The sequence below is a fragment of the Capsicum annuum genome, chromosome 5, assembly GCF_002878395.1.
Source record: "Capsicum annuum cultivar UCD-10X-F1 chromosome 5, UCD10Xv1.1, whole genome shotgun sequence".
NCBI lineage: Eukaryota > Viridiplantae > Streptophyta > Magnoliopsida > Solanales > Solanaceae > Capsicum > Capsicum annuum.
In genome coordinates this window covers 171,804,206-171,829,061 of record NC_061115.1, presented here as the reverse complement: position 1 = coordinate 171,829,061, position 24,856 = coordinate 171,804,206, and the positions used below count along the sequence as shown (strand labels likewise).

The 24,856-nt window shown below is 36.5% G+C and overlaps 1 long non-coding RNA gene across 1 annotated transcript; it reads left to right on the top strand.

Annotated features, from left to right (window-relative positions):
* Positions 1-299: 299 nt before the first annotated feature.
* Positions 300-1,629, top strand: LOC124898844. Its single transcript, XR_007055625.1, has 3 exons — positions 300-739; positions 1,194-1,296; positions 1,384-1,629. It is a non-coding gene; the product is annotated as an uncharacterized LOC124898844 (long non-coding RNA).
* The last annotated feature ends 23,227 nt before the right edge of the window (positions 1,630-24,856 follow it).

Here is a 24,856-nt window from a genome sequence, read left to right as displayed (position 1 = left end):
AATTCATAATTTTTATTTGAATTAATATATCTTAATTTCATTTTAATAAAAAATTATATAATTATAAATACCCCACTTCAAGATTGGTCGAATTACATATACTTCAAAAGCAGTCTTGAAGTACTAACAAAGGCAATCCATAATATCAAGGAAATTTGTAGCTTATCCATCGCATCTTGTCAAAATTAAGATAGCATGACTTTGGACCATGTCTTTTATTTGTCATTATATTATAAATATCACCTTCCACATGCACCCACTTTTACATTTGAAATTCATTTTTATTGCATACTCCTAGTCCCTGCTAGAAACAAAAAAAATCACGTATCGCCTTTACACTTGACGTTCTTCTATTAGGAGAATAGATTTTCCAGGGAACATAGTTTGCAATCCTTTTCTTATTTTATCAAAATTCCTACGGATCATTTTCAAATTTGTCAAGGACTAGGAAATATTAACCACCGCCTTATGTTTATAAATAGGACTTTCTGCCATGCAATTGAGTCATTCTCCTTATCATTCCTCCAACCGGTTATTTTTAGCTCTCACAAAATCTCAATTCCTGTTTAGGTATTTTTATTTTATTTTATTGACTCGTATCTATTCTCTTTGTAGGGAAAAAAATGAATTAAATCCATGAAGAGTCAATTTGAGATGTGAGAGTTTCAATTTGCCTTTGACACCTTGAAACTGATCAATTCGGCTTCAAGTTTGGTGACTATGTAAGAGTCAGCTTAAGGTGCGAGAATTTAACTTTGCCTCTGATATCTTAACCAATTCCGCTTCAACTTGGCTTCTTTATATGAAATATCCTTAAAAAATCTTAGCTTAAGGTGCAAAGGGACAAATTTTGTTCACCTTTAGGCATGCAAATTTAGAGATTTTTTAAGATACACCCATAAAAAGGCCAGCTTGTCCACATTAAGTCATGAAAATTTAGAGATCATTATAAGGCTAACTCCGTGAAAGGTCCAGTTTAAGGTTCAAAGGGACAAATTTTGTTCACCTTAAGGTGTCAAATTTAAAAGCCTCAATTTTGAAAACATGGAGCTTTTGACAATCTCAACTTGCAAACTTGATAGATTTGACAACGTCAAACGTGCAAACATGCCAAATTTGACGACTTCAACTTCCAGACTTGATACATTTGATAATTCTATAGACTCGGTAAATTTGGCAATTTCAACTTGCAGATTGACGTATTGGACAACTTCATTTGAAAAATTCATACTTACAGGATTCGAAGACTTCAACTAGCGAACTTGGCGTTTTGGAAAACTTCACCTTATATATTTGGTAGATTCTTGACTTCAACCTATAGGTTTGATAGATTTTCATCTTCAACCCACAAAATTTGACAAATTTTGCAATTTTAACTTGCAGGTTTGAGGAACTTAAACGTTTCAAATTATGTAGAAAAAATCTATCTGTTATGGAGGTCTACACTATTGAGCCATGAATACTTTGTGTAAGTCTAAAGTTCTGTGAGAGTAATTATAGACCTTACTTTCATATGACAGATCAAGTGAGAACATTTTACACTCGCGCGATTGAACTTAGAATGTAACTCTAAGTGCCTACATACCTCGATAAAGATGGTAAAGTCATAACATAATTCTACAGATTTAGCTCGAATTTGAGGATCTTTATAAATATAAGATTAGGCTGGAATTTAAAGAGCTTTGCATCTTGAATTTGACAAGTTTAATAACTTACAGATTTAGCTCATATTCGAAGAGTCTATGTATGCCTCAAATCCCCTCGATGCATGAGCCATAATTTCAAGTTATAAAGCTACTCATGCACGAGCATAAACTACAATTTATACAAAGATCCTTAATGCATGATACTAAACTGCAAGTTACAAAGCTTCTTAAATGTACGAGCCTAAAGTGCATATCAGAAATCTCTTCAAATTTGAGTCGATTCTCCATGTTGGAAAGCTCCCCTACCTCAATACTTGTCAAAATATAACATGAACGACAAGGCTTGAAGTACTAATTTTTCAATTGCAATAATACTTATTAAAATAGAAATCATCATAGACCAATGCATGCTCCATCAAGTAGGAATACGTTGGACATGAATTAACCATCTGCTTCATTTGGAACTTTTTTCTTTTTTCACATGAAGCATATTATATAGAAAAAGAGTTGAGTTTTTGTTGTTTCACTTAATGTTTAAATGATTCCTTTTCCCTTTTCCCTCCTCCTTATTTCACTAAACAAATCTTTGTTGTATTTGCACACAGGTAGAGATTTTTTTTTGCTGCCTTAAAAGTGGTTCTACTCAATTAGGATTAGAACATAACTTTTGATATTTACATTAACAAAGTAGTCCACCAATGCCTTAGAAAATCGAATTTGACTAGGAGTAATAGTAAGAAAAATTTTGATAGCTGATGAGTCAGAAAATTATGACTTATTTGCCCTAAAAATAAGAAGAAAACATGTCCTCAATTCTAATTTGAATGCATTTTAATATTGGTTTTTTAATTTTAGGGTCAACGTTAAGTAGTGATTGAAATAGCAAAAAAAATAAAAGGGAGCAAATAAATAAAGATTGGTGTTAATATTCACAAATAATTAACCATCACTGAATCTCACAATTTAGGCCAAGTGTTATCGAGACAAAATGACAACGCGCCATGAATTGTGGTGCATCAGCGACCAAATCAGCAGATCATATTCTGCAATGCCAAAAGTTATAGAAGCTTAGCAATAGGGCTTGTCATGTTGATGAATTAGTGAGCCACAAGAAATTCAATTTTGACCATTTTTCAGGTGTTATTTAAGCCTTTTTGGCCATTAGAACCCTATCTTTTGTCTATTTTGAGTAGTTTAAGCTTGTTATCAACTCGCTCTATCTCAACTATCCTAACCAGTCCTGTAGACAGGTAAGCATCCAAATGCCAAAATCTATGATAACCCTTACGTCTCCATTCAAAAGAGTCAATATTCCAAACTCGAGCCAATAAATCTAAACCAAGGCCAAACACCCAACTCACCTCACTATAAAAAATCATGCATATCCCACTGGTTTTCGTTAGAGCTAAAATCAAAATGTAGCTGAAGGGAAAAATCACAACGGAGGAAAAACCATCAACTTAAGACACAAGAAATCAAATCCACATATGCTGAGGGCATATGGCGCCAAGGCATACCCAAGGATTAACGAATGCAACCGCTAGAAACTAGTCAATCTAATACTCCATCTGAAAGAATGAATAGGCACATATCAACAAGGAGGAGAACTACATAAAGGCTTATTAGGGCAAGAAAATACCAAAATGAGGATTTCCTAAATCAACCCATGTCAAACAACCTCAAACCAATTAAATCATGAATCACATTGCAGAAGAATAGAGTACCAATCTCAACATTAATGCCAAGGTCAAAACCACTATCGATAAATAAACTAAGTCAATAAAGATAACAAATTCCCAATTTTCCAATCTTAAGAAGCAACTATAAAAATAAGGATCCTTTGTTTCCACCACTTTTAACTCAACTAGACCAAGAACCACATCATATCAAGAATGAAGAATCCAAATCCATACCAATACAAAGATCTAAGCTATCACCAAGAGTTAAAGCTAACAAACTATAAAGGCAAACCTAAGAACTTTCACTATCAATATCACTAACATAACCAGGTGATAAACTAGTTAAATAAAAAATATGGATCCCAAACTAGTGAACCTCAGAAACAAAATATAGGGGAGGATAACTAGTGTTAAAATCTCAATAAACTAGAAGGTAAGCCCTAGAATCTTGATAACACTCAACTTACACGTCAATTTAGTGCAATGCAATCGTTATCAATATATTTACCCAACTTTGGAGTCAGGGTAGAATCCACGAGGAACAATGTGAGTGACGATTAAACTAATTTGAAACTATAGCTACAAGTTAAATTCAAACAAATGATACAAAAAGATAAAATGGGGTTTTTTTTAATGATTGAACAAAAGTTATTAACACTTCAATTTGCCTTAGAACTCAAAGCTTAAACTATAATATTTAAAATCAATAATATAGAGAAACTAGAGTTGTGATCACTATGATTAGTAATCCTTCATTTAATGATAGTTGTAGTACTGGATTCTCATGACTTGTGGAAAACATCAAATTATCAGTTTCGACAGTCCATCCAAGTGTTTCTCAACCTACCTATATGCTGAACTCCCTTATTCTCTTGAACTTAGGAAAACATTCTATTCATACTGATTTTTATTTTGAGTTGATTAATCTTGATACATCATTAATCATTAGATGGGAACTTAACCTTCCCAAATCCTCATTGATAATTTACTACATTTAGTTTATTTCTCAGTTCAAGCAAATCAACATAAGACGAGATCTATTGTTTGCAACCAACAAAAAATGATTAATACAAAAGAATTATTAAGATGTTCCGACAAACACTCAAACCCTAACCAACTATTAAGATAATACAGGAGTAATCATAGATCCCATAACCCTAGTTGTGGGTTTTAGTTCCACATGAAAGAGAAAACGATAACAATAACTGAATTCATAATTCAAAGTGATTAAACTTACAAAAGATATAGTCAGAAATTGATTCTCTTCCCAAATTCAAGAAGAATATCCCACAACTAAATCAAAGAATTGAAAATTAAAATCTAAGTTTTGAGACTAAAGAGAAGTAAAGTAGTCTTTTGAAATAAGTTCAAGATGTTTAGCCCCTCAATGAAACCCTAAAAGATGCTATTTATATCCATAACTTAAGAAAAATTTGAAATTAAAAATTCAAATTTTTTCTGCTTAGCTAACGACATGTCTGAAGGCTTATCAGAGATCTGATAGCTTATCAGATCATGTCATCAAACAAGATTTCCATTTCTTGCCTTCTGCTTATGTGTGACGACATGCTTGACGTCTTATCAGAGTTCTGATAGATTATCAGAGCATATCCTCAGGCATGCTTTAAATTTTTGCCTTCTACTTCTGAGTGACGGCATTGTTGACAGCTTATCAGACACCTGACAGCTTATTAGGGGATATCGTCAGCTCTTCCTCCAAGTTTTATGATTTTTGCCTTAGGTTGATGGCAACTCCTGATGGATTATCGGGGATTTGACGACATATCAGACAATATCATCACTTTTTCACTTTAAATCTCATGTACTACCTTAGGCTGACGACATTCTCGATGACTTATCAGAATTGTGACAACTTATCAGAGATGTCATCACACTTCTGCTCTAACTTCCTCACACTATCTACAGCTAACGATGACTCTGATAAATTATCACAAATTTGATGACTTATCCGACAAGTCGTCAACTACACTTTCATGGCCACTTGTTCTAAATTCGCCTCTTTTACTCTTACTATCTTTTGTTTTCTTGCATCTTGACTTTCCTGCATTATCAAAGAGAAAGCAATCAAAAATGACAAAAGTTGCTTAAGACTTTACAATTATTTTTAATTAAAAACCTCAAATGTGTTAGCATTAGCTCACACATCAACACCCTCAACTTAAAACAATTGCTTGTCCTCAAGCAACTTAAATATAACTAAGAGAATACAAAGCATATTCGGCAGTCAATCATCCATTTTAGCTCAAAACATATTTACCATCTCCAAGGTCATCATCTCAAACTCAACTGTGTATATTACTGAAAAGCAACAATGCAACACAAACGAATCAAGCTATGTCATCAACTTAGCAACAACAACCATGCATGTACCAATATTACACTACCCAAACAAGTTAGCAACTAGCAACATAACCAGTGTGCCCTTACAACAAAAAAGTTCCTCCTCACTTATATGTGAACTCAAGCATGTCAATGCGGGGACAATCAAGAGACACTCGATCTCAGAAAGAAGTTCTAGTCAATGTATACCAAATACCATAAGCTTGCCCTTATTTTCATTACTGAAGCTTTCAGACAGTTAATTTAGGATCACTATAAGACTTCTCTTCAGCTTGTAATGTAGGCTTGGGGCTGGTATGATACACAAGGATATTTAAAGTAACTTGTAACGCCATGATTTTCTGAACTAGATCACTACACGATTCCCATGATATCAAGGGAACACAAGCTAACCCATGACTGATATTTGTACCTGTATACAACAATATATGATGTAATAATATGGAAAACATGAACAATAGGACATAAGGTTCAACTGCATAGAATATCTAACAAATCATAACATCCATATAGGGTAATGAATACCTAAAACAACTAAAATCTGAATCAAATCTGAGCTAAATCTAAAAGCCTCTAAATACTGTCTGAATAAGGAGTTGAAAGAACATGTCTCCAACTAACTCCGCCTAGCAAAACTAAACTGAATTAATAAATGAAATAAATAATATCATCCTCAAATGGATGAGGACTCACTACAAATCTATGACTGGAATGCTACTGCTACTGCCGATCCGGAGCTTATATCTGTGAACCTATGGTGTAATGTGAAAAAAAGCACCATAGTGCAAATATGTCAGTAAAACTGGGAGTACTGAGTATACAAGTGAGGTAGGCTAAATGCAAAAGGGTTTAAATGCATAAACGATGCTAATTGACTAACTGATACGAATGTAACAGTGCAAACATACATATGTAGTAACTGAGATCGTGATTACGTGATATCTAAATCTAGACACTACTACATAATCTACTGATATCTATCATGACAAATACTGAAATTCTGATAACATAGATGACTGTGTCTGATAGTTCTGAATCTAATGGAATTATCTGTGTTCCATTTTGTAACTGAATTGACTGTATTTGACAGTCCTGATATACTGAAATATGAAGAACTATCTGAGTTCTTTTACTGAGACTGGGAATGAAACTGTGGGAGGTAGTTATTTAACTGACATGCCCCAATAATGCATATAGCTAAGTTAGGGTCTAATCTCTTCCCCAAATGGAAGGGTGTCAATACCGCACCACTGGTAAGGACAACTATGAGTGACCCTTATCTGGCAGGTACTAAAAAATGAGAACGGTGGGAACCATAAACTGAAGGTTAAGCCACTTTATCAACCCTAATTTGATATGTTAAGATGTCTCAACCTACATTGGCTACGTAGTTCTGGAATACAAGGATGATTGCTAAGAGTCACACCCTAAACTGGCAGGTGAGTTCCCATCCTTGGGTTCACTCAGTGCTAACTTCTAATCCCATCTGAAGAGATTGAAGATAATTTAACTGACTATACATGGACTAAGTAACTAACTTTTGTTGATTGACAGAATAGTACTACTATCTGAGAATTAACTGAGATCATGAGATTTTTGAGATTTCCTGAGTCACATCACTGACTGAGTTCTATAGGTCATGGCTTGACTAAGATTATCATGATAACATGACATGGTTCTAGGCACACAACTATATTTTTTGGGTACAAGTACCCTCAGAACTCGATGGAAGGAAACTGACACATATGACTGACTTGATCGTAAGAGTAGAGTCCATAATTTACAATATCATAAGTAGGGGATTTCACACTAAGCATAGTTCTCAACATCTTACACATGGGAGGGAAATTCATACAACATGTATATACTTGCATAGCCTCAATATCATGGTCAATCCATATCACAACAAAAATGCATATCACTCACATGGAATTCATGGGAAATCGTAAAGAATAAAGCATGGACTTGTCATTTAAGCACTATTAAATCATGGGACATAAATTCTATCATCTAGGAATATTATCAAACACCTTGCATGCATTCTTTTAGCTTAGGTGTATCCATGAATTTCACCATATTAAGCCACATAAAGATCATGGATTTCAACTAACAAACACATATACTTCATGAAAACACCTGTAGATATCATCTTGAAACTTAAACAACAATTATCAACATGTACATGCTCATATCACAACAATACAATCACAAAATAATATTTGAAACATGGTTCTTGAGCTCTATGAATGAAATGGATCCATAGATGAACACTACACATACATAACTCAAGGTTCTTGATGTTTTTAAACTTGAAGGATTTGAAATAATTTGATTTTGAAAAAGATTTGGTCTTGTTCTTGGAGTTTAAATTTAGAGAGAAACCCTTATTTTTGTTTGTGAAATAATAATGAAAAAAATAGATGAATTCTGACTCATCTGGGTATATTTAGGCGAGTAGTAAGTGACCAAAATACCCTTGTTAAAATGGCCTAGAAGTAAACTGAGCGTGGTGTGTGACGACCTGACTGACGGTCCTTCAGGAACTTGATGGTCCATCATATTGACCGTCATATTGGACCAGAAATGGGGTTCACTGGACAAGAGTTGACGGCCTGGATGACGGTCCGTCAAAAAATCTGACGGCCCGTCAACTCATCCGTCAATCCTTATCTAGAATGTGGCCCTGCTGCCTTAGCTGTGACGGTCAAAGTGGCGGTCCTTCAATTTTTTGGCGGCCTATCAACTTGGATGTTGCACTTGGGCGTTTTGGTTAGTTTTAAGTAAAACATCCATAACTTCCTCGTCTGGTGTCGGATTTGGAAAAATTGGTATCGTTAGAAAGATAACTCAATTTCCCACGTGATAGAAAGTAGAAATCTCAAAAATACCATAGGTACAAAAAAATAGATTTGTATTTCAAAGCAAGTACTAACATCCTTGAGATGATTTCTAGCTAGGAATAAGCATGGGTATTACAATATCTCCCCCTTGAGAACATTCGTCCTTGAATGAGACTGACTAAGAGGGAAAATAATAAATAAATAATAAATAAACATGAACTGAACATGAGTGACTGATTCATGACTTCATGACTGACATGCTAAATATATTGAACTCATGCACATCTGATGCATGGCTAACTAGTACATGAATACGTGACTGAGTGTTCTGATAAACAGAGTTTCTTAAGACGAGAATGCATAGTTGATGCATGATTTTATAACTGAACTAATATATGAATTCATGACAAAGTATGAAATGGTAGTAGATACCATGTTTATAATAGGAACATGAATATGAAACTTAATAAGTTTAAGGCAAACTATTACCTTGAGCTTGATCTGAATGGACAGAGAAGAGGTAAGGATACTTGGTATGCATATCTTTTTCTTCTTCCCAAGTAGCTCCCTCGATGGACTGATTTCGGCAAAGAACCTTAACTAGAGGGACCTCTTTGTTCCTCAATCGACGAGTCTGATAGTCTAATATTTTGACTGGAATCTCTTCATAAGAGAGACTGTTCTGAACATAAAAATCTGTATAGGGACTACAACTGCTAGGTCACCTACGCACTTCTTGAGTAAAGATACATGGAAGACCGGATGAACTGAGGCTAAAACTAAAGGTAATTTGAGCTCATAAGCTACCTTGCCTAAATGATTGATAATCCTAAAGGAATCGACATAGAGGGGACTAGATTTCCCTTTCTTGCCGAACCTCTTTACTCCCTTCATGGGAGAGATCTTGAGATAGATATAGTCATCGACCTCGAACTTGAGATCCTTTCTACGAACATCAGCATAAGACTTCTGTCAACTCTGAGTATCCCAGAGTCTCTCTCTGATCAACTGAACTTTCTTTAAGGTGTCATAAACCAAGTCAGGACCTATGACTGAGGCCTCACTAACTTCAAACCAACCAATCAGAGATCTACACTTCCTACCATAGAGAGCTTTCAATGGAGCCATTTTAGTACTGTAATGATAGCTATTATTGTATGCAAACTCAATTAAAGACAATTGGTCATCCTAACTTTCTTTGAAATCAATTGCACACGCCCTTAGCATATCTTCAAGAGTCTGAATGGTTCTTTCTACTTGACCATATGTACTGAGATGGACTTAGGTACCAAGACCCGTTTGGAATGCTTTCCAGAAGTAAGAGGTGAACTAGGTACCTCTGTCTAAAATAATAGATAATGGAACACCTTGTAATCTGACCAACTCCTTGATATAGAGTTTGGCATAATCCTTGGCTGAATAAGAGGTATGAACTGGAAGGAAATGAGCTGACTTAGTCATCCTATCTATAATAACCCAAACTGAATTGTGCTAAAGATGAGTTCGAGGCAAACCCATCACGAAGTCTATGTTTACTTCTTCCTATTTCTAAGTAGGCATGGTGAACTCCTATATGGGTCGACTAGGCTTCTGATGCTTTATCTTAACTTGCTGACATGTAGAGCACTTAGCCACGAACTCTGCAACATCTCTCTTCATCCCACTCCACCAATAGATTTCCCATAGGTCGCGGTACATCTTAGTATCCCCTGGATGAATAGAGTATCATGCACCCTGCATTTCTGCAAGAATCCATTACTTTAAATCATCTACACCTGGAACGTACAAACGACCCTGACAACGAAGAACCCCATCTCCCCCTTGGGAGAAAACCTCTACTCTCTGATTCTGAACTGACTCTTTTAGCTTGACAAGGCTAGGATCCCTGTCTTACTTTTCTTTCACCTTGGAAACTAGAGATGACTCTGAACTACTTTGAACACATTCACCACTCTCCAAAGAATTTACTTAGAGAATACCTAGTCTGGCGAGCTGATGAATTTCCTGAGCTATCTTTTTTTTGTTGTCCTCGACATGAGAAACACTACCCATGGAAAGTCTACTGAGAGCGTCGGCCATAATGTTGGCCTTACCCAGATTGTAAAGGACACTCATGTCATAATCTTTCAAAAGCTCTAACCACCTCATCGAACCAAGATTGAGATCTTTCTGAGAAAAGACATAATAAAGACTCTTATGATCCGTGAAGATATCTACATAAACTCTGTATAGATAATTCCTCCAAATCTTTAAGGAAAATACTACGGTTGCTAACTCAAGATCATGAGTAGGATAATTTTTCTCATGGGGCTTTAACTGTCTGGAGGCATAGGTTATGACCTTACCATGCTGCATGAGGACACAACCTAAACCTACTCTGGATGTATCACAATATACCACCAACACATCTGAACCATCTGGAAATGCTAGAATTAGAGCTGAGGTGAGTCGAGTCTTCAACTCTTGAAAACTCTTCTCATAAGGATCTGACCACTGAAACTTGACCTTCTTCAAAGTCAATCTGGATATGGGGGATGAAATAGAAGAAAATACCTCGACAAATCATCTGTAATGGCCAGCCAATTCCAAGAAACTCTTGATATTTGATGGAGAGATGGGGCGAGGCTAGGTTTTTACTATTTCGGTCTTTTGAGGATCTACTCTAATGCCATCACTAGAAATAATATGGCCAAGGAATGCTACTGATCTTAGCCAAAACTCGTACTTACTAAATTTGGTAAATAGATGGTGATCTCTGAAAGTCTAAAGAACAATCCTGAGATGGTCTGAATGATCACGCTCTGTGCAGGAATAGACCAGGATATCATCTATGAAGACTATGATGAACATGTCCAAGTACTGCTTAAACACACGGTTTATCAAGTCCATGAAAGTGGCTGGGGTATTGGTAAGACCAAAGGACATAACTAGAAACTCGAAGTGACCATACCGAGTATGGAAAGCTGTCTTTAGGATGTCACATTCTCTAACTCTGAGCTGATGGTAGCTTGATTTGAGGTCTATTTTGGAGAAATAACTGGCACCCTAAAGTTGGTCAAACAAGTCATCTATTATGGGAAGAGAATACTTGTTCTTGACTGTAACTTTGTCGAGCTGACGGTAATCAATACACATCGTGAAAGAACTATCTTTCTTGCGCACGAATAAGACTGGTGCACCCCATGGGGATACACTGGGCCTGATGAATCCCTTATATAAGAGATCTTTCAACTGATCTTTCAGTTCCTTGAGTTCTGCTGGTGCCATTCTGTATGGCGGAATAAGAATAGGCTGAGTATCTGGAATAAGGTCAATGCCAAAGTCTATTTCCCTTTCGGGAGGAATGCCTGGAAGATCTTTGGGAAATACGTCTGAATACTCATTTACAACCAGGACTGATTCAAGACTACGAGATTTAGAATTGGAATCTTTAATATACACGAGATGATACACACACCCCTTAGAAATCATTTTCCTTTCCCGAAGGTAGGAAACAAGCTGACCCCTAAAAGATGAAGTACTACCCTTCCACTGTAGGATGGGATCATTTAAGAAATAAAACTGAACTACCCTAGTTCTGCAGTCGAATGTGGCATATCAGGAATAAAGCCAATCCATGCTGAGAATGACATCAAAATCAGTCATCTCTAACTCAACTAAATCTGCTGATGTGGATTTCTGAAATATGATAACCGGGCAGTTCCTGTATACCTGCTAAGTTATGATGGTTTTACCCACTGGGGTAGAGACTGAAAAGGGATCTGCTAAAATTTGGGGACTGATTCTAAAATCACCTATTAAATAACGAGTAACAAAAGACAAGGATGCACCTGGATCTAGCAAAGCATAAATATGAACATGGAAAATCTATAATGTATCAGTAACGATATCAGGAGAATTTTTCTGGTCCTGTTGGGTCTGAAGAGTATAGAGTCTGTTTGGGCGTTGCCCACTAATAGCACTAGAAGTGGTACTCTGCTAATTTGGGCGACCGGACTGGGCTGTGGAGCTATTATACTAACCCTATAGACCTGACTGCAGACACTCTCTAATCCTATGGCCTTGGTTACCACAACCGAAACAAACATCGCTACCAGCTCTACAGGTACCCATGTGGTTGTTACCATAAGTCTGACACAGGGGATTAGTTCGGGCATTGCTTACACTACCCTGAGACTTAAAGCCTGGTGCTTGATCTTTGTTGCTATCTCTGAATTTGGCACTGGGATACTAGCGGAGGAAGGAGCTGGAATTACTAGCTTAGGATGAAACTGCGAATGGTTTTCTTCTTCTGATTTTGGTTGAGCAAAACTGAAACTATCTGAACTTGCTCTCTTGTTCGGTCTCTCCCTAGTCCTAATCTTTTGCTCCTCTATTTGTTGAGCATGATTCATGAGCTGGCTAAAGTCATATCACTGTTCAGCATCTCAGACCTACACTTATTTACCACGCTATCATTCACCCCTAACACGAACTTGCTCATCTTTGCCCTGTTGTCTGCAACCATATGGGGGGCATATCTGGCTAGCTGAGTAAATCTGAGAGAATACTCCTTAACCATCATATTTCCCTTCTTGAGGTTGATGAACTCTAGAACTTTTGCCTCCCTCAGCTCTTGGGGAAATAATTTGTCTAAGAAAGTCTTGACAAATTCCTTCCACTCTATAGGACCTACATCCTCTAACCTCTCGAACTTCCACTATTTGTACCAAGTGTGAGCAACATCCTGTAACTGGTATGCGGTTAACTTGGCACTCTGACAAGAAGTAACTCCCATGATGTCTATGACCTTCTGGACTTGGTTAATGACTTTCTAAGGGTCTTCATCAGACTTAGACCATAAGAAAGATGAGGGTTTATTTGGGTGAAGTCCCGAATCCTAGCTGTGGCTGAGTTGGACACTAGATTGGCTATAATAACTAGTGGCCATTCATTTTGGCCAGCCACAGACTGATCAAGTATGGTGAATGCGGCCCTAAACTCCATATGAGAAACATATTCTCCCAAAGGATCTTCGAGCTGAGAAGATGGTTGGTTTCTTCCCTTTGGAGGCATATTCTCAAATAAGAGAAGAACGGATTAGACTGAGAGTTTAACTTGAGATTATGCTGGATATCACGATATCAATACCAAAAGAAGGGAAACTATTCCTAAAACATCTTATAGCCTCTTGCACATAAATGTGGAGCGCAACACACCCATGCACAAGACTTTACTAGATGCGTCTTTCAGACTTCCTAGAACTCTATTGAACCTTAGGCTCTGCTACTAAGTTTGTAACGCCCCAATTTTCTAAACCAGATTGCTACATGGTGCCTATGATCCCGAGGAACAACAAGCTAACCCATGATTGATATCCGTACTTGCATACTGTAATATATGACGTAATAATATAGAAAACATGAATAATAGGCCATGAGGTTCAACTGCATAGAATATCTGACAAATCATAACATCCATATGGGGTAACGAATACCCAAAACAACTGAAATCTGAATAATCTGAAAGCCTCTAAATACTGTCTGAATAAGGAGTTGAAAGAATATGTCTCCAACTAACTCCGTCTATCAAAACTGAACTGAATTAATAAATGAAATAAATAATATCATCCTCGAATAGATGAGGACTCACTGTAACTCTGCGACTGGAATACTACTGCTACTACTGATCTGGAGCTCGTATCTGTGAACCTATGGTGTAATGTGAAAGAAAGCACCATAGCGCAAGTGCATCAGTACAACTGGGAGTACTGTGTATACGAGTGAGGTAGGACAAATGCAAAAGGGTTAACATGCATGAACGATGCTAACTGACTGACTGATATGAACGTTAGAGTGCAAATATGCATACGTAGTAACTATGATCATGATTACGTGATATCTAGATCTGGACACTAATACATGGTCTACCGATATCTAGTATGCAAAATACTGAAATTCTGATAACATAGATGACTGTGTCTGATAGTCCTGAATCTAATGAAACTATCTGTGCTCCGTTTTGTAATTGAATAGACTGTATCTGACAGTCCTGATATACTAAAATCTGAAGAACCATTTGACCTCTTTTATTGAGATTGGGACTAAAATTGTGGAAGGTAGTTTTTTGACCAACATGCCCCAATAACGCATATAGCTAAGTTGGGGTCCAATCTCTGCCCCGACTGGAAGGGTGTCAATACTGCGCCACTGGTAAGGACAGCTGTGAGTGACCCTTATCTGGCAGGTACTCAAAAATGAGAATGGTGGGAATCCTAAGCTGACAGGTTAATCCACCTCATCAACCCTAATCTGATAAGTTAAGATGTCTCAACCTACGCTAGCTACATAGTTCTGGAACACAAGGATGACTGCTAAGAATCACACCCTAAACTGGCAGGTGATTTCCCATCCTTGGGTTCACTCGATGCTAACTTCTACTCCCATATTAAGAGACTGAACATGATTTAACTGACTGTACATGGACTGAGTAACTGACTTTCGTTGACTAATGGAATAGTACTACTATCTGAGAATTAACTGAGATCATAAGATTTCCTGAGTCACATGATTGATTGAGTTTTGTAGGTTATGGCTTGACTGATATTATCATGATAACATGACATGGCTCTAGGAACACAACTATATTTTTTGGGTACAATCACCCTCAGGACTCGATGGAAGGTAATTGACACACATGACTGACTTGATCGTAAGAGTAGAGTCCAAAATTTACAATATCATAAGTAGGGCATTTCACACTAAGCATAGTTCTCAACATCTTACACATGGGAGGCAAATTCATACAACATGTATATACTTGCATAGCCTCAATATCATGGTCAATCCATATCAAAACAACAACGCATATCACTCACATAGAATTCATAAAAAATCGTAAAGCATAGAGCCTGGACTTGTCATTTAAGCACTATTAAATCATGGGACATGAATTCTATAATCTAGGCATATTATAAAACACTTTGTATGCATTCTTTTAGCTTAAGCGTGGTCATGAATTTCACCATATTAAGCCACATAAAGATCATGAGTTTCAACTAACAAACACATATACTTCATGAAAACACCTTTAGATATCATCTTGAAACTTAAACAACAATCATCAACATGTACATGCTCATATCACAACAATACAATCACAAAATAATATTTAAAACATGGTCGTTGAGCTCTATGAATGAAATGGATCCATATATGAATACTACGCATACCTGACTCAAGGTTCTTGATATTTTTGAACTTGAAGGATTTGAAATCCTTTGATTTTTGAAGAATATTGGGTCTTGTTCTTGGAGATTAAATTTAGAGAGAAACCCTAATTTTTGTTTGTGAAATAATAATGAGCAAAATGGCTGAATTCGGACTCATCTGGGTATATATAGGCAAGTGGTAAGTGACCAAAATACCCTTGTTAAATGGCCTGGAGGTAAACTGAATGTGGCGTGTGATGACCCAACTGATAGTCCGCCAGGAACATGACGGTCCGTCATTTTGACCATCATACGTGGACCAGAAATAAGGTTCACTGGATAAGAGTTGACGGCCTAGATAACGGTCTGTCAACTCGTCCGACAATCCTTATCCAGAATGTGGCCCTACTGCCTTGGCTATGATGGTCAAAGTGGCGGTCCGTCACTTGTTTGGCGGTCCGTCAATTTGGATGTCGCACCTGGGTGTTTCGGTCAGTTTTGAGTAAAATATCTATAACTTCCTCGTCTAGTGTCAGATTTGGACAAAATTGGTATCTTTAGAAAGTTAACTCGATTTCCCACATGATAGAAAGTAGAAATCTAAAAAATACCATAGGTACGAAAAAATAGATTTGTATTTCAAAGCAAGTACTAGCATCTTTGATATGATTTCTAGCTAGGAATAAGCACGGGTATTACATAACTAAGCCTCCTTGGCACTACACTCTTTTTGGGGTCTCACTTATCAACCTTTACCTTATTTCTCTCTTTCTTGATTAAAGCACATTCAAGCTAGGGGCAGTTTTTATTGATTCATTTTCTTTTTTTTCACAACTTTTCTTTTTTCATTCTTTTTCTACCACACCCAGCCTTGCATATTTTTTTATTACCCTTCTTCATACTCACTTTACATCTCGCACCCCTATGATAGCCACCCTCAACTTAGGCTATTTTCTTAAGTCAAAGTGCACAATGTTCAAGGATGACCAGGGCCAAAACAGGTTCATTATGATACAACTAGGAAGGTGATAGGTATAATAAAAAGAATAGACATTCAGGCTCAAAATCAAGATCAAGGGATATTATTCACACATGGAAGGTCATTTAGGCTAAAAATGAACTAATATCAACAACGACCTATGATCCTTTTCTAACCGCTATCCTACAACCAAGGAAAGACCAACCAGGCAAGTTCTGGATTTAACACACAACGGGAACTAGTAGTATCTTACACACACATGGAACAAAGGTACATCACAAGATACTACCCATTCGGTTCATGCAATTGTTTGCAGTGATTATTATGTCCCTAGATTCACATTAGTCACATCTAGATGCACATCACATAGTTACCAGATAGACAATTCAAGAGGTGTTTATCATTCCAAGATAAATCAACAAAAATATGTCAACTGTCCTAGATACTTATTTTTTTCCAGTTAACCACAACACTTCACAAAACAAACACAATATGCCTAAACATGCCGACTCTACTAGGAACAAGACTCCGGAGAAAAGAGGCACGACAATAAAAGCCCTAAGAGGACATCAACACCCATAAGTAGCCCCACCCTTAACTTAAAATCATGCAATGTAACTAATGCATCAAACTCAAAAAAGAGAGTTAGACACATACCTGTGGCGCCATGGGTGCGAAGATCTGATGTCAATCACATAATATGAATACAAACAACAAAATACCTTGGGTTGCCTCCTAAGCAGCGCCTGATTTAATGTCATGGCACGACTAGGTTATCTTAACTACTCAGAATTCATCAAGATACCTTAAAAGTGCTTTATCCTTTATCCCTCAACTTAGACGATTTGAATCGTCGACCCATATTTCAATCTTTACATCATTTAGGTGCGTTGGGAAAATGTGAGGGAATGATAAGGAAAGTTCTATCATGCCACTTTGAAGACTTGAACCGCTTGCCCAATTTTGCATCAAACTTTTGTGTGGGCTCATTTGGCAATGGTGAGAATCTTAAAAAGCCACTAAATGGACATCAATCTTTAAGATTCTTGGACTTCAAGATTGGGGTTGTATTATACCCTTTCGGCAAGACAAACTCGAAAATGTAGGAATTTTCCTCCTTATTTCCAAAATTCATTATTTTCTTGGGTGATTCGACTTTTATCACATCCACCAAGTATAATGTTGAAAAGTGATTCGAGTGAGGTCTTCTCCCTAATTTTGGAGTTGCATCCTTCTCAACCTCTTCACCCCAAATTAGGCTAGAGTCTTTATAAGAGATTGTCTTGGTTTCTTCTTTTGCCTCTAGCACCATTTCCTCAATCTTGGAACTATCTCTCATGGTTGGTTCGGTTGGTTGGGAAATCACCGAGGGTTTCTCATCATCAAGCTCAACATCAATATAGGATTTTTTTCTCCTCATCTTCACACTCTTTTATTATTTTAAATGATTCCACAGACAAGATATCATCTTAACATAATATAGAAGAATGCTTTGAATGATTGACATCTATATCCATCTCTTCATGAATGATTGGCTTCATGTCTTTTTGTATATCACATACGATATCATACATTTCTTTTTGGAGATCCAACATTAGTTGAAACATAGCTTCAATGCCACTCTTTTCGGTGCTTTGTTCTTTCTTTTCTTGACCATAAGACCTATCAAACTCATAAACAGAACTAGAATTTGGGTTAGTGAAATAGGGGGAGGGGGCATTTGGGAAATCACTCCAATGTCCATCTTAACCACCACATAAAGAACAATCATACTCCCAGTAGGATGGAGATGGTTTAGACATCTCTCTCCAGGGAGCATATCTACAATCTTGCCAAAAGTGAGGTCTATCATAATATGGACATGGATCATCAAGATAAGATTTCCAACCACAAAGCTCATGTTCATTCCAAGATGCCATAGTAATAAGTAAAATAAATAACTACTTAGCATAAGAAATAAAAGAAAAATAAAAACAAATATTTACAAGTTTGAATTCAAGAAAGTGAGCTAAAATTCCAAACAAACTCAATACGCCAAACTGTTCCCCAGTAACGGCGCCATTTTTTATAACGCTCGACTTACACGTCAATTTATTGCAAGGCGGTTGTCGTCAATATATTTACCCAACTTTAGGGTCGGGGTCGAATCCACGAGGAACAATATGAGTGGCAATTAAACTAATTTGAAACTATAGCTAGAAGTTAAATTCAAAAAAATGATATGAAAAGATGAAATGGGGTTTTTTTAATGATTGAACAAAAGTTATTAACACTTCAATTCGCCTTAGATCTTAAAGCTTAAACTACAATATTTCAAATCAATGATATACAAAAACTAGAGTTGTGATCACAATGATTAGTAATCCTCCATTGAATAATAGTTGTAGTACTGGATTCTCATAACTTGTGGGAAACGCCAAAGTATCAGTTTCGACAGTCCATGTAAGTGTTTCACAACCTACCTAGATGTTGAACTTCCTAATTCTCTCGAACTTAGAAAAACATTCAATTCATACTGATTTTTATTTTGAGTTGATTAATCTTGTTACAACATTAATTATTAGATGGGAACTTAACCTTCCCAAATCCTCATTGATAATTCACTACCTTTAGTTTATTTCTCAGTTCAAGCAAATCAACATAAGGCGAGATCTATTGTTTGCAACCAACCAAAAATAATTAATACAAAAGAATTATTAAGATGTTCCCACAAACACTCAAACTCTAACCAACTATTAAGATAATACAGGAGTAATCATAGATCCCATAACCCTAGTTGTGGGTTTTAGTTCCACATGAAAGAAAAAGCGATAACAATAACTGAATTCATAATTCAAAGTGATTAAACTTACAAAAGATATAGTCAGAAATTGATTCTCTTCCCAAATTCAAGAAGAATATCCCACAGCTAAATCAAAGAATTGAAAATTAAAATCCAAGTTTTAAGACCAAAGAGAAGTAAAGTAGTCTTTTGAAATAAGTTCAAGATGTTCATCCCCTCAATGAAACCCTAAACACTGCTATTTATATCCATAACTTAAGAAAAATTCAAAATTAAAAATTCATATTTTTTCTCCTTAGCTGACGAAATGTCTGACGGCTTATCAGAGATTTGATATCTTATCAGACCAAGTTGTCAGCCTTGATTCCCATTTCTTGCCTTCTGCTTATGTGTGACGACATGCCTGACGGCTTATTAGAGTTCTGATAGCTTAGCAGAACATGTCGTAGGCATGCTTCAAATTTTTGCCTTCTAATTCTAAGTGATGACATTCTTGACGGCTTATTAGGGGATGTCGTTAGCTCCCCCTTTAAGTTTGATGATTTCTTCCTTAGGCTGATGGAAACTCCTGACGCTTATCAGGGCTTTGATGACATATCAGACAATGTCGTCACTTCTTCACTTCAAATCTCATGTACTGCCTTAGGCTGACGGCATTCTTGATGGCTTATCAGAATTTTGATGACATATGAGAGATGTTGTCACACTTCTTCTCCAACTTCCTCACACTGTCTACAGTTGATGATGACTCTAATAACTTATCACAAATTTGACCACTTATTAGACAAGTCGTCAACTATACTTTCATGGCTACTTGTTCCAAATTTACCTTTTCTGTTCTTATTGTCTTTTGTTTTCTTGCAACTTGACTTTCTTGCATTATCAAAGAGAAAGAAATCAAAAATGACAAAAATTTCTTAAGATTTTACAATTATTTCTAGTTAAAAGCCTCAAATGTGTTAGCATTAGTTCACACATCAAATCTCTACTAAAAAGGGGGCAATAAAATGAAATTGTCAACTCTAGAACCTTGACAGAACCATGGGAGGACAACCTACCTTCTTTCATAGCCTACTCAACCACCTGATCCAACCTCACCAACAGAAGAGGAAAATAACCAACCTCACCTCCTTAAAAGTGAGAAAATCATCCAAGAAAGTTAGGCACCTAGCCCAACGAGCAAGTATCGTGAGAAAGAAAATTTTAACTGGATAATACTAGACTATTCATCAATCAGGAAAGGATCAATCAATGTCAAATAATGACGATAATAACAATAGCAATAGCGACACTAGTATAAGGTGTAGGTGGTACCAAAAATGAAAATCAATAACAAGTACCACTCTAGGGCCATACAAAGGCCAATATGCCACGGTAAATGAGACTTTAACCCAAATAATACACCTATAAGTAAATACAACAAACCACTACATTAACTACTAAAAAATCATCTATAAGTTTAGTCAAATAAGCATGAAATTACACCAAGGCATACAATCATTGATGGGTATGAAAACCCAATCAAATCAAATATAATGTAAACATAGGGAATAAAAGGGCACCTATCATGGTGGAAATACAAATTCATAAGTCTAATGTGCCTGAAGGAGTATGAATCTGAGTTGGTCCAAACTCAAACTGAGCATTTAAATCACCAACTGAGGCACTAAGTGCACTACCTCTAATTAAAGGCCCCACGTCTCTATAACACTAATATAGATGAGCTGAATGACTAACAACCTATGCCAAGAAAGATCTTTAGACCAATGACTAGCCTCTTTACAGTCATAACAAATCCCTAAAGCCCTAACCTGGCGATAAATACTAGTTGACCCCAACTGGCCAACCAACTGAACTCCAACTTGGGTCTGGGGCACTATTTAGGCCAATGGTCAATCCCTCCACGACTAAAAAAAACTCTTAGAATAGCCTGAGGTACTGCACCTACTAATACCTAACAACCACGATGGCCTAATTTTCATGACCCAAACCAAGGCCTAGTAGTGATAGGTATCTCAAGCCCACTATAGGTCAGAGATCACCCCATTAGCCTAACCACCAGAGCATGATAAATGAATACTGCAAAAGCTAACCAAATTAGTAATGTAGATGAATCAAATGAAATTTAAGCATCTACAAAAATAACCAATCATCACACCAGAAAAACTAACTAAGTTAGGACATACCCTGATTATTACAAAAGAAAATCCAAATATGCTAAGAAATAAGGAAGAAAAATAAAATGATCGGGCCTTCTGAAAGATGAAGCCTCACCACTTCATAGTAGATCCACAGGAGTACCAAATCAGCTAACGCTGCACAGGAATAATAGAAAAACCATCGGACCCTACATTATGAAATAATGTAGCATCCAAGGACAGTTAGTGGGGAAAGCACTGGAATATAACGCCGGGGAAACTGATAAAATAATGTCATTGCCAAAGTTCAATCAAAACCATATGCACAACATTTATATATATTTATATAAGATGATGGGTTAGGGACAAGGGTCATGAACAAGAGAGTTTAAACCATTAGCTTAAACTGTGTAGATCGCTCCTTCCTAAAGGCACCAATGGGATATATGGGTCTAGCTACCCCGGCTGGAAGGACCCCACTGGGTGTTAGCCTCACGAACCGAAAAATATAGTTTACAGTATTGGTTCCCCCCCCCCCCCAAGACAACACCTTCACAGTTAGCTGTATAATTTTCTTTAAGCCAAAATAAAAATAGTTTGCACATAAACCAAACCATTAACCAAGGAGCGATTTAATCAAGCATTACCAACTTGGTATCGTCAAACCAATATGCTTGTAAGCTAATTCAATTATGCCAAACCAATCCTTTTAATTATTTGGCTCCTAAGTTCCATTTGAATTCCAAAACCATGGCCACCAAGGCCATTCCAAAACCATTTTTACTATCCATTATCCTTGAATTTAATGTAATGTTCCAAAAGTAAGTTAAATCATGCAAATTTGATATTCAAAACCAAATTTATAATGTGGATTGAGGTTACTTCCATTACCAATCCAAAAATTCATCAATTTAGGGAAACCTATGTTCCCCATTCTAATCCTCATAACAATGCACCCATTTAGTTCCAAAAACCATCAATTAAAGCATAAAAAACACATTTAGATCATGGAAAAACAATTCAAGTAATTACCATCAAAATCCCTCAAACCAATTTCAAACCCATCAATTAAAATCACATGAATAATAATTAAATAAATGCCATAATGTAAAATTCAAGATAAGAATGAGCAACATGCTGAAAAAACCAAAGAATTTTAAGATAAATTGAAGTTTGGAGCGTGAATGATGAATTCTCTGTAAAACCCTTGAGTTTTCTTGGGTTGGAAGTTAAAGAAGAAAAGAATGGACTTTGATCTTTGAAAATTTAACGAAAGGGGTTTATTTGGTTTCTATCCAATATCTCAACCCGAAATTCCTTATAAGATAACAAATTTGTAACGCCAACATCCTCAATAGTCAATATCAAAGAGGATCACCCACACACTTTTTTAGCATAGACACATCAAAAACAGGATGAATAGAGGCCAGACTTGCTGGTAAATTTAAATCATATGCGACATTTCTAGTTCTCCTCATAATCTAATATAGACAAATGTTATGGGCACCGAGATTCCCCTTATTCCCAAATCTCATGAATCCATTCATAGGAGAAACATTCAAGAATAGCCAATCACTAACCTTAAACTCTAACTCCTTCCACCTCACATCTGTATATGACTTTTGGAAACTTTGAGTAGTCTTAAGTCTTTCTCTAACCACCTTCACCTTTTCAATGGCTTGGTAAACCAAGTCAGGACCAAATAATCTAGTCTCACCCACCTCGAACTCTTCAATAGGAGACCTACACCTCTTACTATAAAAATCCTCAAAAGGATCCATTTGAATGCTAAATGATAACTATTATTGGAAGCAAACCCAATAAGAGGAAAATGTTCAACCCAACTTCCCTTAAAGTCAATCACACAGGACCTTAGCATATCTTTCAGAATAGTATTCTTCATTTGTCCGTCCATATGAGGGTACAAACTAGTGTTAAGTTTTACCTAGTACCTAACCCTTTTTGAAACAAATATCAAAAGTGAGAAGAAAACTGCATACCTCAATCTAAAATGATAGACATTGGTTCCCCATGTAGTTTAACTATCTCCTGAATGAACAACTTAGCAGAATCCTCCCCTGAGTAGTTAGTCCTCACAAGCAATAAGTGAGCCGACTCAGTCATTCTATCCACAATGACCTGGTAATGCCCAAGCTACACCTCTACTCAGAAGATGATGCAGTCGCTGCTAAATATAGTAACCAAATAGAGGTTAGGGTCGAGTCCGAATGGAATACATTGAATCGTGGCTCTTAGCTACTGTAATCAACGGACAAAACTAGAAAAATAAATAGAGGATTTTGAATAGAAATTGAACAAGTGGCAAATATCAACTTTGGTTGTAATCATTCAAAGGTGAATACTAGGATTGTGTTCCCCTAGCTTCTCAATTCTGTAGGCCTATCGTTCTTTGTTGAACTAAACTGATACCTTGCATGCAGAATTAATAAGTTATGTACCTCTACAGTCTTTTTGACGAGCAGAAGGATTTCACCCTTTACCTTTTGAGTCTCAAGATGTCGCCTTATTGACCCTTATCTTGATCCCAGTTAACTACGACCTTTTGAGTCTTTAGTTATTAGATGAAATCTAACCATATTACTTAGATAAAACCTAGTAGCGTGGATCGACAGTTAAACTCCAAATTACTATTGTCATTATCTTTTCCTAGTCACTACTCCTCTTTTGGAGTAAGTAACAATAATCTAGGCAGGATCCTAATGTTTCCAATTTCTAAGATAACTATTAAAGTAAAGATAATACAATGCATGCATGGGTATTGGTACAAAACAACATTAGCACTTGCCCTATATCAATCTACCAGGGTTTCCACAACCCTAGCTAAGGGTTTTTAGCCATTCATTCTTGTGAAGTAATCAACAACATTCATGATTGAAAGCGTAAGATGAAATAACAATAATCACAAGTAAAAATCCAAAACTATAACTGAATTAATCAATCAAAATCAATAAAAGGGAATTCCAAGACCAAAATTGTATCTTGAAATCAAAATATGTTTGTGAGTATCAAAAATGCGTAACTTCTATTAAAAAACACATAAGGGGTATTTATAGTACATTAGGAAACCCTAAAACCAAATCCCGAACGAAATAGGAGAAAAAAAGGTTGGCGTCTACATGTGGTCTCCACATTCAGCTTGGCCTTGGGCTCATGTGGTACACTTGGCCTGAGGCTGGGTGTATGTGGTGATTGCATATGCCCTGACAAAAAATTCATGCAGG